This window comes from Equus asinus, chromosome 27 (genome assembly GCF_041296235.1).
Source record: "Equus asinus isolate D_3611 breed Donkey chromosome 27, EquAss-T2T_v2, whole genome shotgun sequence".
In the NCBI taxonomy this organism is placed as follows: Eukaryota; Metazoa; Chordata; class Mammalia; order Perissodactyla; family Equidae; genus Equus; species Equus asinus.
In genome coordinates this window covers 20,504,049-20,517,017 of record NC_091816.1, presented here as the reverse complement: position 1 = coordinate 20,517,017, position 12,969 = coordinate 20,504,049, and positions in this window count along the sequence as shown.

The following is a 12,969-nucleotide window of genomic DNA, read 5'->3' as shown; positions in this document are numbered from 1 at the left end:
ATTTTCTGACTCCAAGCTTATCCTACACTGTCTCTCAAAATGATGCTTCTAATGGGTACCACATATAGCCACTGGGCCAAGACCAAGACAATGGAACAAGTTTGACTATGTTTTATACAACTGATATTTTGCCCCAGAATCCTGTAGATACTACTGAATCACGTGGTCTGCCTGGTTTCCTCTCCCTCCACAGCACAAGCTCAAACCACGCTCTGACCCTGCAACCCTGGGCCCAGAGCCTGCTGTGTCTGCGGCTCTCTGCATGTTGGTCTCATCCCGTGTGATAGCAAAAACCTGACTTCTCTGACTGAGGAAGGGTTAAAATGCCAAGGCCTTTTTACAGGCATGCTTTGGACTTAATTTATTATACTTTAGATTATTGCTATATTCAAAGTGGCTTAAACCATTAAGCCAAGGAAAGAATAACGTGTAAAATATTTTTCTTTGAAATTATGCGCTGAAACCCCTCAAACTCCTACACAGGAAAATAAATAACATTTCAAAATAAAGCCCATCATAAGAGGAGGTGCTGTTTCCTATCTGCAGTGGGTCCCATCTCGTCTGGTCTTTGCACGCTTGCCAGCACTGACGTCCAGCAGCTGTCTCCTGTTGATTCTTGACTTGCCACAATTCATCTTTTTTTCTGATTAAATCTTCCTCCAGGTCTACTGATGATTTATTCATGCAACAAACCTTGTGTACCTTATACACGCACAGAGCCATAACAGAAAACACAGATGCATATCAAATGAGATATCGGCCCTACCCTCAAGAAGCTTACGGGGGAGATGGCATTATAAAAAGGGGTCTTTTAGGGGGCCGACTCAGTGGCATAGTGACTAACTTGGCATGCTCTGCTTCATGGGCCTGGATCCTGGGCATGGACCTACACACTGCCCTTCAGGCCATGCTGTGGCAGCTTCCCACATGCAATTAATAGAGGAAGATTGGCACAGATGTTAGCTCAGGGACAATCTTCCTCACCAAACAACAACAACAACAAAAGCATCATTTGTGGTGAATTATGATAAATGCTTTGACAAGAAGAAGCACAGGGAAACATGAAGAGACAGAGGGGGCGGGAGGGACCCCTAGTCCGTATCATCTCACTTTTGTATCATACCTTGTAGCAGTTTGAGACCCGCCCTCTGGCTGTCCTTGCAATCTATTCTTGGTGAGCCAAATTGTCCAAATGAGTGGTCATTTTGGTCATCAGGGACTCAACCATATTTCCTATGATGTTCATTTCAGCAGCTCTTCATCTTTCAATTGTTTGCTCAGATTTCCAGTTCACATCATTTTCGTCTCTAACAAACCAAATAATTAAGATTAATGGTTTTCTCCTTCAGGTCTTTGTTAAGAGAAGTTCTTTTTTTTAGCTTTTCATCTCTAAATAGTCTTTTGCAGGTGACTTCCTTTTAGAAGCCCTTTCTATACATCGTTTTACCTGACTTTATGGTTTATCACTCCCCCCAATTATGCTATTGATGTCCTTTGTCATACTTGATTGATGTACTTACCACATTTATAGTTATCATTTGTTTATAGGTCTATCTCCTTTAGCAGGCAGCAAATTCTTTGAAGAAAAGGAAGATACTGTTTCTATCCCAAGGACCAACATAAATAGCTAGCATAGACTGAGCATTTCATGAGTGTTTGTAAAGTGAAAATTTATGTTAACAATCCCTGTGGACCTAAATAAGCAACTGTTTTCTCCAGAATGCATAAAATCTAAAACCATAGTCTCTGTGGTTTTTACCATCTATTTCACTGTCCCTAAGCCCTAGGCTCAATGACATACCTGAAGAAACTTGTTGCTCTTGGACTCTAACAGTAATTGCACACCTCTAGAAAGACATTTTACCCACGACTCGTATATACTCACATCTACATCGAAATTTGGAACACCGGGACAGTACTCACATGCCAATAGCTTACCCTCATATGTCGGTTTGTTACTTTCTGCATTGATGCTATGTTTTAGGGTGTATGACTTGACCAATAGTGTTTTCATGAAATATATATAATAACATTCTTCTGGAGGTGACTAACAATACCATTCAGAAATCTTGACTAAGCAACACACATGAGGAATACATGCCAAGACTTCTGTTTAATTCAACATTCAGTTATTGAGGTCTGCAATATACCAGTGTCTCTGAGTCCCTGGCCTGGGAGTGTCTGTAAGGCAGGAGCTTGTCTTTCGCCTCTGTATTCTGCATCACCCTGCACAGTTCCTGCACATAGAAGCTTTTAAGGACATGAAACAGTAACATTTATTGTTTTGTATTATGACCCCAAAGCTCTCAGTTTACTTAAAGTGATTTTAAACAGTGAAGTTCCAAACAAAACAATAAAAGGTTACCTATTTTTTTAAAAGCAAGGTCCTATCAGGAAAGCATGCAAGTACTGCCATGGGAGGTGCCTCCTGCAGAGGTTCTCACCTTGTATGTGTGTGTGATGGGGGTGGAGGTTGATTGTAGCACAGAAATCACCCAGAGGGGGCTTCTCAAAGTGCACACACTCAGAGCCAGTCTCAGTCTTACTGAACCAGACCTCAGGTAGGGTGGGGCTTGAGGCTAAGGAACCATTCACTTATGGACTTTTTAAAAGCTTGAAGAAGACACAAAGAAATAGAAAGATAGTCCGTGCTCTTGGATTGGAAGAATTAACATAGTTAAAATGTCCAATCTTCCTAAAGCAATCTACAGATTCAATGCAATCCCTTTCAAAGTTCCAAGAACATTTTTCACAGAAATAGAACAAAGAATCCTAAAATTTATATGGAGCAACAAAAGACTCCAAATAGCCAAAGGAATTCTGAGAAAAAAGAACAGAGCTGGAGGTATCACACTCCTTGATTTCAAAATACACTACAAAGCTATAGTAGCCAAAATAGCATGGTACTGGCACAAAAACAGACACACAGATCAATGGAACAGGATTGAGAGCCCAGAAATAAACCCACACATGAATGGACAGCTAATTTTCAACAAGGGAGCTAAGAACATACAATGGAGAAAGGAAAGTCTCGCCAATAAATGGTGTTGGGAAAACTGGACAGCCATATGCAAAACAATGAAAGCAGACCATTATTTACACCACACACAAAAATTAACTCAAAATGGATTAAAGACTTGAATGTAAGGCCTGGAACCGTTAAACTTCTAGAAGAAAACATAGGCAGTATCCTCTTTGACATCAGTCTTAGCAGCATATTTTCAAGTCTCATGTCTGACCGGGCAGGGGAAACAATAGAAAAAATAAACAAATAGGGCTACATCAAACTAAAAATTTTCTGCACAGCAAAGAAAACCATCAATAAGACGAAAATACAACCTAACAATTGGGAGAAGATATTTGAAAGTGATGTATCAAATAAGGGGTTAATAGCCAAAATATACAAAGGACTCATACATCTCAACAACAAAAACCTCTAACAACCCAAATGAAAAATGGGCAAAGATCTGAACAGACATTTCTCCAAAGAAGACATACAGATGGCGAACAGGCACATGAAAAGATGTTCATCATCATTAACTAGCAGGGAAATGCAAATCAAAACTACAATGGGGTATCACCTCACTCTGGTCAGAATGGCTATAACTAACAAGGCAGGAAACAATAAGTGTTGAGAGGGTGTGGAGAGAAGGGAACCCTCATATACTGCTGGTGGGAGTGCAAACTGGTGCAGCCACTGTGGAAAACAGTATGGACAATTCTCAGAAAATTAAGAATAGACCTACCATATGATCCAGCTATTCTACTGCTGGGTCTTTATCCAAAGAACTCAAAAACACGAATGCATAAAGATATGTGAACCCCTATGTTCATCATGGCATTATTCACAATAGCCAAGAGTTGAAAACAACCTGGGTGCCAATCAAGGGATGAATGGATAAAGAGGATATGGTGTATATAAACAATGGAAATGATTAAATAAGAAGTGATGAAATCTGGCCATTTTTGACAACACGGATGGAACTTGAGGTTATTATGCTCAGTGAAATAAGTCAGAGGGAGAAAGTCAAAGACCATATGATCTCATACATATCATCATGTAGAAGATAAAAACAATGGCAAACAAAGATATAGAAACAGAGATTGGATCCATGGTTACCAAAGGGGAAAGTGGGAGGGAGGAGGGCAAAAAGGAGTGATTAGGCACATGTGTGTAGTGATAGGTTGTAATTAGTCTTTGGGTGGTGAACATGATGTAATCTACACAGAAATCGAAGTATATAACGATGTACACCTGAAATGTACATAATGTTATAAACCAATGCTGCTGCAATTAAAAAAAATAAAATAAAATACCTTGGAAAAAATAAAATAGTAAAAAATAATAACCGTTTTTCTTGCAATTCACCCTCTCCACTGCCTCCTTTACCCCTCCCTTTCCATCCCTCTGTGTAATCCCCTGACTGTTCTCAGATACATAATTCTGACAACATTTGAATTTGAAAATGTGTAAAGAAAGCTAGGACGCAATTCAGAATTAAGAGCTATGCACTAAAGAGAGAAGACTCCATTCAGGCTTTGTGTTTCAGACATCCTTTCATTAGGCAACAAGTCACCACGTGAACACTGGGAAGCTGGACTGTGCTCTCTCCTTTGATTTTCAATTGATGATTTAATAAAGCACTTCCTGCACACACGTAGAGAACCGTCTCCTGATTCATCAGCAATAATGGAACGAGCAGTCATTAATTAGAGAGAGAGATTAGTTTAAACAAAAGGGGATTAAATTTAGATTCACTTATTATCCTTTCCATTGTTGGTACTATTGAACCTGCTGTGCATGGGATAAGGACAAGAGAACTGGTGATTGTGCAGAATATGAATCAATTAACAAATATATTATATGCCTGCTCTTTGTAAATATTGCTCTGTGTAAGATGTAAAGAAAGATAAGACACGATAGAACAGAACATACACAGTTAGACAGAAAGGTAGAGACAGAGAAAAAGATGAGAGACAGAGACACAGAGCGGGAGACAGAGAGATCCAGATTCTGCTTTTTTCTTCCTTGATTATGGAACTTTGTTGTTCTTCCTCTAAACTGTGCTGTAACCCCTCCTCCCAAACACAAAGTCTATATAGAATCTTTTTTTTTCTGCTATAAAATCAATAAGGTCTCTGGGGTCAGTTTGCAAAACATTAGATTTTACCCAATTAAAATTGTTTGCATACTGCATAGCAGAATGGTTCCCAATCCTATTAGACAAAAGCCTCCTTCTTAAAAAAAATGTAATACTCCATGTATTACCCTGAAATGAAATCCCTAGATAACGTAATCTACCTGAACACCTAATTTATTAAAAAACTTTTTTATTGTCTTCTAAATTTGTTAAAAATAAAAAAGAATCAAGCATTGGTAGCATGGTAGTGAACTCAGGTGCTTCCCAAATTTAAAAATAAATAATATAATGCCATAATAATTATATAGGAAAGAAATAACAACAAACAAAGAATAAAAAGCATTTTAGGGATAAATAGCATATATTTAATTTTCCTGATTCTTTTCCTTTTTCATATAAAATGGGTAACTTTTAGATTATCTCATCTTAAAACGGTGAGTAGATTGTCTCTTTGAAAAGAAATACTTTCACATAATCATAACTGGAGAACCAGCTGATCTGTTTCTGCACCAGTGATCCTTAACCTTTGCTGGGTCACAGACTCCTTTGATCATCTGATGGGCCTTCCCCCAAGAAAAAGGTACAAACGCACAAAAGCACCCATACACAAACATTTCTTATGTTCCATGACCCAGAAATCATCTGTGATCCAGATTAGGATCCCTCTGGTACTGCAGTGACAAAAAGTTCGGCATCATTTTCAAATGCAAATATGCTAGATGCACCACCCACCTCCAGATGCCAGTTGTCTCATCATTAAACACCATACTTCCTCAGGTATTTAACTTTATCTATAAAAGTTGAATTTATGTCTTAATAATATCTCTACATAGGCAGAACATTGAGAAATTAGTCATCTAAAATCCTTAATTTTAAAAACCACTATAAAAACACAATAATTTCAAGAGCATACAAAGATACAGTAATTTCTTCTCATCACGATTCTCTTTATGCTAAATTTGAGATTTCTCTTTGTGTATCTTTTTCTCAAGTATGAGAATTTTAGATAATTATGTTCATCAGTCCAAGATGCCACCATGTCATATCAATGAGTAGCTTTCCAGATGGAAGAGAACTCTGACCATTCACCTTTGCTTTCATTCTCCCTATTACCATTCACTCATTTGGTTATGCATCATTTTAGATTTTATTTCATTTCACTTCATTGTATTTTATTATACGTTTATTTTTAACTAGCACTTACAGAGGGCTTATCATATGCTGGGCACTGTTTCAAGCACTTCACCAATACTAACTCACCTAATTCTTTCCAACAACTTCATCAGATAGTTATTACCTTCATTTTACAGATGAAGCAACTAAGGCATAGAAAGGTTAAATGATTTGCCCAAGTTCACAGAGGAAGTTACTGCTAATGTTGTGATTGAGCCCGATTAATCTACTCCAGAGTCAGTCATTAAAATCAAGCATCTTTTACTTTTGTTGTTGTGTGTGTTTTCACCCACTGCTTACGTGGCCATGATATTGACCAGGAAGTGAGTTCTGGCTGCTAACTTAAACACAGGAAATATCATGCTGCTCGACAGATCCAATTTTGTCTTGGACCTAAACATGAAATCACCTTCCTGCTAAAGAGAATTTAAAATGCCAATCCAATCACCACAGAATAGAAAAATGCTCATGGTGACTGAGAAAATGCAGATACCAAGGAGAACACAGGCCAACAGCCCTTAAGTTAGAGATGTGGAATTCTGCAGCATCAAGATGCATATGAAATTTACAAAGCATATTTGAAAAAATTCCTATGGAAATAAGCTGATTAAAAGGATTTAAGACTTTAAAACACTGCTTCAATTACTATGATCTTCAAATTACCTATAAATCCATCAGAGCTCCCACTGCCCTCTCAAGGCCACGAGCCTTCATGAAAAAAGAATAGAGCAAAGTGATGCCTTGGACAAAGCACAGACAATGTCACCTCAGAAGGAGAAAGTCCAATATCAATGTCAAAATACAGATACTTCATAGAACGAGTGACAGGAAAGAAGCTTCAAAAGTTGCAGGACCAAAAGTGGCAGTGTAGCATTGTGCCTAGGGGAAGAATCAGATACAAGGAGAACAGGAGGTCCTCCTTGGAAACGAAGCAGTGAAGGAAAGAAGAAAATAAAGGAAATTTGATTATCCTGCAGAAACAAAAAAGAAGCAATACCAAACCCTCCCCTATTTCTCCACAATTGTCCCTGAAGAAAACTGCACAGAAAAGGGTAGAACCGACAGAAAACAGCACGTTGAACTAGAAATCCTATAGGTGAAACAAATAGGTACAGAAAATATGAACCACATCCATATAAAACTACTGTAAAAAAATTAGCAAAAGTAAGTCAAGCCATTTCTGCTGATAAGTGCTCCTCCCGCATTAAACACACACACACAAACGCACAACTGAGGAAAACTAATACAATACTCTAAAGTGAATTAAATATCCTCAAACAAGCATTTGGGACTAGGAAAAAACGTTCAATACAAACCAAGAACAGAAAAGACTCAACAAAGGAATAGATTTTGTGATTTGTATTTAACTTCACTGATTAAATTTAAAAATAGAAGAAAAGGAGGCATGGGATGAAAAACTGATGTGGTGGGCTGGCCCTGTGGCCGAGTGGTTAAGTTCATGTGCTCCGCTTAGGTGGCCCAGGGTTTTGCCGGTTCGGATCCTGGGGGTGGACATGGCACAGCTCATCAGGCCATGTTGATCATGGCACAACCAGAAGGACCTGCAGCTAGAATATACAACCACGTACTGGGGGGCTTTAGGCAGAAGAAGAAGAAGGAAAAAAAAGATTGGCAACAGAAATTAGCTCAGATGCCAATCTTTAAAAAAAAAAACTGACATGGCAAACATCAAAATATACTGTAAAGCATCTAGAATTAAGTAGTGTGGAATCAGTATACGAAAAGACCAATGGGAAATAGACCCAACTCCCGTGGAAATCTAATATGCTACAATGGTGGTACTCAAATCACTGGAGCCAGGATGGCATTTTTACTAAATGGTGTTGGGGCAACTAGATAGCCATGTAGAAAAAGACATAATTAGATCAATTCCTCACACCATACGCAAGAATAAAATCCAAATGCATCAGAAATCTAAACGTAACAAACGAAATAATACAAGCACTAAGAGAGACACGGTCGAATCTCTTTTTTAAACTTTTCTTATTGTGGCAAAATATACTTAACATAAAATTAACCATTATGTGTACAAGTCAGTGGCATTAAGTACATTCATAATGTTGTGCAATCATCGCCACCATCCATTTCCAGAACTTTTTCAATATCCCAAGGAGAAACTCTCTACCCATTACCTGGGTCTAGGGACAGGTTTTTAACTGTTACTCAAATACAGATGAGATAGAATATTGATAAATGTGATTACATAGCAAAAGTTCTTGCATGACAAAGTCAAAAGACAAATAAAGACAAAATATTGGTAAGACATAATCACAGATAAACTGCTAATCCTCCTAATATACAGAGTCCTTTTAGAATTAGAAGAAAATGTCCAAAGTTCTATAGAACGTGGGGAAAAGACAAGAAAAGATAATTTACCAAGATGCCTAAAAATAGCCCGAAAGCATATAGAAGTGGAAAGATTTTTCAACTTTCCTCATAAGAAGAGAAACACAAACTAAAACTACACTCAGATACCATGTCTTCCCCATCGGATGGGCAGAAACGTAATGCTGGCAATACACTCGGGTGGAGGAACGATGTGGGGAAAGGTACATTCACACTCCGGGTGGAAATGTGAAGTGATGCAACTCCCACAAAGGGAACCTTTGCAATATCTAACAATATTATATGTGAACTTGCTCTTCCTTCTAGCAATCCTGCTTCTAGGAAATTTCCTGGAACATATACCTCCAACAGTACTAAAGTACATATGCACAAGTTTATTACTTGCAATATTACCTTTATTGCAAAACTTTGGAATTACCAAAATGTCCAAGCATAGAAGATTGGTTGCATACACACAATGGAGTATTTTGCAACAGTAAAAATAAATGAAGAAGATATTTGTGAAGGGGAGTGGAGCAATTCCCAGGAGACATTATCAAGTGAAAAAAGGAATGTGCAAGACCACATAGATTGTATGTTACATTTGTGTAAGAAAGAAGCGAAATAAGACAATAAACATGTATACGTTGTGATATTGTGATTTATAATAAAAAATGTATGTTTGGTCTTCATCCTCAGTCCCTGACATAGGGCTCCTAAAACTCTTGTAAATGCCCAAGTGATAAAAGCACTAGGAGCATCTTTTGTTCTCATGAGGTGACTCCGGGTGGGCTTCTGCGTGGCTCCTGGATGGGGGCTGGTCACCAGAAAGACAAAGCCATGATTAGAAGCTTAGAATTTTCGGCCTGGCCCCGCATCCTCCAGAGAGGGGAGAGGGGCTGGAAATGGAGTTTCTAGTGATCATGCCTGTGTGATGAAGCCTCCACGAAATCCCAGTAGCAAGGGGTTCAGAGAGCTTCCAGGTTGGTGAACACATCCAAGTACCAGTAGAGAGACGCACCCCAACTTCACGTGGACAGAAGCTCCCGTGCTGGGGGCCCTCCCAGATCTTTCCCTGTGTATCTCTTTACCTAGTTGTTCATCTGCAGCCTTTATCATATCCATTAATAAGCTGGTAAATGTGTTTACCTAAGTTATATGAGCTGTTTTAGCAAATAATCAAATCCAAGGGGCAAGAGATTATGGGAACCTCCGATTTGTAGTCAAATCAAACAGAAGTTCTGGGTAAGCTAGGACCTACTACTTGTGACTGGCATCTGAAGTGGGGGCAGTATCCGGGGACTGAGCCCTTAGCCTGTGGAATCTGACACTATCTCCAGGTAGATAGTGTCAGAACTGAGTTAAATTGTAGGATACCCAGCTGCTGTCGCAGATTTGCTTGGTGTTAAAAAGAAACACCACATATTTAATGGCCAGAAGTGTCAGAAGTGAAGTGTTCCATGTGAAAATAAAGTAGAAAGACACAGGAGGAGACATATAGGTTTTTCTAATACATGTTTATTTTCACAAAAAGAAACAGCATGGGGAAAATAGAAAACAATAAAACTGGTTACATAGAGGTTGTGGAGAATGGGGTGGAAGCGATACAGGAGAGGGTAACACTTCTCTGGGTATATTTTTTCTTACAGTTTTTAAAAATATTCTTAATATTCAAAAAAAAGGAAAGAACCATGAGAAGGGGGAATAAAAATTCTAAAACTTAAAGCAAAGTAAAACAAATAAATTGAATTGTATTTTCAATAAATAATATAATCACACTGAAAGGAAATAGAAAGAAAATCATATATCCAAGTGACTTCTAAGCATAGTTTTTGAGTATTTATTTAATTTTCTATTAATTAAATTAAAGCCTGAACTCAACATTAGGTGTGATTTTTGTAGAATATTTTGAAAAGCCATTCTGACTATTTTAGATTTATTATGAGTGACCAAATAAGTACATGTGGAGCCAGAGTTCTCACTATGAACTCTAAATGTGAATAGAGAATGGGGGAAAGATCCCCAACAAGGTTGGGGATGGTTTGAAATTGGAGATACTAGTGCGAACCCATGAGTCCTAAAATATGTATATGAATCTGTATATGTACACATTTTTATGTACATGTAGATATTTGTGTGGGTATATATGTGAGTACATGTACATATGTGTCAATATACATGTCTGTATTTCCTACCTCTGCTCGGAGAATGGGCCTAGAAGCAAAGACACCTCAATAGCAATGAGCACACATGGGACCCAGGTTTTGTCTCTAATACTCTTCCCCCCGGAAAGGAACCAGGGCTTCTCAGAGAAAAGGCAATTCCAGGACTGGGGCATGGGAACTACAAGATGATCCTGGAACACCTTTTAATACCATAAATTAGAGGAGTGCTCCAAAAATGGATGGGAGCATTTCACAAGGACATGGGAGCCCACTCGAAGGGACTTGCACTGGCTAAAGTCAGGACAATTTGAGCACCAAAATAATTAAACACAGTAATGAATTACAACTCATTGAAAAAATAGGAATCCATGAGCCCATACAGATAATAAATGGAAATTTAAATAAAGAAATAATAAGATAATCATGGAAAAGGGGAGGGCTCTTGCTTACAGAAGAATGCCAAATGTTGACTGCTAAACATGGAAGAGATGCTGGAGGTGGAAAATCATCATTTTGCACATCATAGCAATTCTTGGTTCAGGCAAGAATCATCAATGGATGTTAACAATTCAGGGGAAATTTTGATGAACTGAAGATTTTTATGGTCTTAAGTTCCTAGAATATTTTTCTCACAGATTTTTTACTGAATGCAAGTGAAAAGAACAGTAACTTTACCATGGAGAAATTGGACAACTTAACTGGGTGATCAAAATTAGCGTCACCAGAGAGGGACACAGTGTGCCTCTAGCTGTAGGACCCTGAAAAGGACACAAAAACACTTATGTAGTATTGCATCCAGGAACACAGCCCATTTCCATTCATAAGAAAATTCCAGAAAAACCCCAAATAAAGAATACTCTTTTTAAGAGGAAAGTTTCTCTCTTGTTCACAAGGTCAATGATAATACAATTTTTTTATTGTCATTGAGTTAGAATACAGACAGTTGATTATATATGCATCTGTGAGCGTGTGTATATATTATATATTGTAAATATATAAGTATGTGTATATGTGCATACATACACATATATGTGAGAGAGAATGAGATAAAATATTAACAGGCAGTGTATGTGGATAAAAAGTATGTTGGTGTTTTTGTACTATTTTTGTAATTTTTCTATAAGAATGAAGTTGTTTTAAAAGAAAAAGTTTAAAAAGTAAACACAGGGAAATTTATATAGTCTCCATTACTTCTAATTTATAATCTGTTTTGTTATTTTATAATGTATATTTTATCAAAATATAACTCCTCATAGACCCCACCCTAATTCTTTCTCGAATTCTCTCATATTTTATTTCCATTCTATTTCTCCCCAAAAAGGCTTAGTTCCTCAGTTATGATAATTACATCTTAAAAATATTTAGAAACTTACATTTATGTTATTTGAGATGGATTACCATATCTTCTGGTTCTTGCTCCTCAGCTTTAAATTTCCCACAGAGTAGATTCCAAAATTGGCACTTGAGAAAGATTTCTCCTTTGTCAACAGGACCCCTATTAGCTTTGCCAAGAGAGGGAGACCGGAAGGCAGGAGGTGAAAAAGGGACCTGCTCCTTCCTAATTGTTTCCTGTCCCGCCAGAATTGCTCACAAACAGTCCTTCACCGGGGAGGAGCAGTTAGTACCAATAACATTGGTTCCCATTTCTGGCCTCTTTCCGTGCTCCCAGAGCCAGCCTCCAAGTTCCCCTTCAAAGATACCAGCACTAGCTGGGCAGCGCACCCACGCAGGGGTCTGAGTCTCCTCTCTGGGGACCTCTCCTCCAGCTTCCGGTTCCAATAACTCCCCTCTCCTTTCCTTTGTTCGCGCTGCCCTAGAGGTGGTAACTCCCTCCTCCAATTACTCTCTCTGAATGACCTCACTATTCCCTTTTTACTCTGTCTTAATCAATTTCCTATATTAAATTCTCTCCATTAAAATAATGTGGTTTCTGTTTTCCTGGCTGGACCCTGACTGCTACATCATATACAGTAGATTTTTCTGCTCTTACGTGACCAAAAACATATTTTGAAGGATGCTAAAAATGAACTCTATTGGTATCTTTACATTTTTCCTAAATTTTCTGTCACCTTCAGCCCTCTAAAAATAAAAAATAATTTTTTTTAAACATTCGCACCTGAGCTAACAACTATTGCCAATCTTCT